The 2,500-nt window shown below is 34.1% G+C and overlaps 1 non-coding gene and 1 pseudogene across 1 annotated transcript; both read right to left on the bottom strand.

The window, feature by feature from the left end:
* The window catches only part of LOC133333640 (large subunit ribosomal RNA), a 3,248-nt pseudogene extending 1,858 nt beyond the window's left edge, over positions 1–1,390 (bottom strand).
* A 353-nt stretch (positions 1,391–1,743) lies between these two features.
* On the bottom strand, positions 1,744–1,922 carry LOC133333643 (5.8S ribosomal RNA). The gene has a single exon (XR_009754463.1). It is a non-coding gene; the product is annotated as a 5.8S ribosomal RNA (ribosomal RNA).
* Positions 1,923–2,500: the final 578 nt, after the last annotated feature.

Below are 2,500 nucleotides of genomic sequence, written 5' to 3'. Positions count from 1 at the left end.
AGGATGAGCACAAGGCCCATATTTAATAACAAACGGATACTCAACAGGTTACGGAATTGGAACCGTATTCCCTTTCGTTCAAAATTATTCAAGTGTTTAATTACGAAAAAAATGCGCAATGCATTCTTTTGTTATAATTATAACTTGAAAATTTTCAGCTTTCGCCTTGAACTTAGGACCGACTAACTCGTGATCAACCACTGTTCACACGAAACCCTTCTCCACTTCAGTCCTCCAAGGTCTCATTCGATTATTTGCTACTACCACCAAGATCTGTGCCAATGGCGGCTCCATGCAGGCTTACGCCAAACACTTCCATGCACACCATTGTACCCTCCTACTCACTAAAGTTTCAAAGTTTAAAATCCAACCGAGATTGAATATAAACCATTTACTTTAGCGGTAATGTATAGGTATACAACTTAAGCGCCATCCATTTTAAGGGCTAGTTGCTTCGGCAGGTGAGTATAAATAATATAAATATTATTATGCATAACTGATAGAACGCCCCGGGATTGAATTAATAGACTATAAATAGACTAAAAACTAATCCCATAAAAGTTATGTTAATTTCGCTATTAGGTTTATATTCCCAATAACTTGCAAATATGTTAGACTCCTTGGTCCGTGTTTCAAGACGGGTCCCGAAGGTATCCTGAATCTTTCGCATTGTAAATCATATAAGCGCATATAATAAACACAAAAATCAAGATTAATGTGCCATTATAGAATACAAGTATTCAAGCGCTATATATAATAGATCTATCAACACTTTATCGAATCAAAAGCATTTATTCTATGTTAATACGCAAGCATACTAATTTGAATAAACTTAAGCCATTGATCTTATGATAAATTGGGTATGTTAATAGATTACAATGTCCTTATATGGAAAAAATGCACGCCATTCTTACTATATTATTCATATAGCAATCATAACGATGAATTTTCCATAATGGATATTCAGGTTCATCGGGCTTAACCTCTAAGCAGTTTCACGTACTTTTTAACTCTCTATTCAGAGTTCTTTTCAACTTTCCCTCACGGTACTTGTTTACTATCGGTCTCATGGTTATATTTAGTTTTAGATGGAGTTTACCACCCTATGTCTGCACTTTTTGGAGAAGTTCTCTAGTAATCATTAACGTTATACGGGTCTGGTACCCTTAGTAAATGGCCTCATTTAAGAAGGACTTAAATCGTTAATTTCTCATACTAGAAATTGAACACTCCATACACTGCATCTCACATTTGCCATAAAGACAAAGTGACTTAGTGCTGAACTCTTTCCTTTTCGCTCGCCGCTACTAAGGAAATCCTTGTTAGTTTCTTTTCCTCCCCTCATTAATATGCTTAAATTCAGGGGGTAGTCCCATATGAGTTGAGGTTGTATTAAACAAATACTAATTTATAGTTTACATTTTATAGAATAAATCATTTTAATGAAAAAATCTTTTCTTTTTTGTATGTTCATATTTTTTCTTCAATATAAAAGAGACAATTCTAGTTCATAAAAAATTTTTATGCTAGACCTTCCTCAATTAATTGAAAAAAATGAAAGTATTTTAATAAAAAAATACTAGGATTTTTTCAATGAGGTATTCTATCTTGACTATTAATATTATGAATTCTATAGCGGTCTTTTGGTGACAAAAAACCAGAATCCAGTAATATAACATGTGCTCAAAACACAATTCAATAAATTGAATTGATTATTTAAGCAACTTATTTAGCATAGTCTTACAACCCTCAACCATATGTAGTCCAAGCAGCACTCTAAAATTAATTAAAGTACCTTACAGCATGGACTGCGATATGCGTTCAAAATGTCGATGTTCATGTGTCCTGCAGTTCACACGATGACGCACAGTTTGCTGCGTTCTTCATCGACCCATGAGCCGAGTGATCCACCGCTTAGAGTGATAATTTATTTTTGTTTTGTATACAGTCAAAATTGTTTTTATTGAAAGAAATCAAAAATACACCAAAATGAATTGGCATATATCAATTTCTTCAATAACTTATGTTTTTATACATACAATTTATGTTGCGAATGTCTTAGTTCAAACAACCGCTTGACATCAACATATCCGAAAATATATCGAGCAAACAGAAGAAGAACATTAACTTATATTAAATATAAGTACAACTGTAATTGTATGTTTTGATTTCAACGTATGTATTCGATCAATTAAGATCAAAACAGTACATTGTGAAAATCAAGAATAAAAGTTTTTGTTATACGGTTGGAACACGTTAATGATCCTTCCGCAGGTTCACCTACGGAAACCTTGTTACGACTTTTACTTCCTCTAAATAATCAAGTTCGGTCAACTTTTGCGAAACATCCGTAACACACGAGGCGTTACAGTGATCACGTCCGGAGACCTCACTAAATAATTCAATCGGTAGTAGCGACGGGCGGTGTGTACAAAGGGCAGGGACGTAATCAATGCGAGTTAATGACTCACACTTACTGGGAATTCCAATGCTGAACAGT

This window comes from Musca vetustissima, unplaced genomic scaffold (assembly GCF_032173495.1).
Source record: "Musca vetustissima isolate MV318-11 ecotype Yass unplaced genomic scaffold, APGP_CSIRO_Mvet_v1 utg19881, whole genome shotgun sequence".
NCBI lineage: Eukaryota > Metazoa > Arthropoda > Insecta > Diptera > Muscidae > Musca > Musca vetustissima.
Note: the sequence above shows the minus strand (reverse complement) of the source record. Positions and strands in the feature narration are given on the sequence as shown.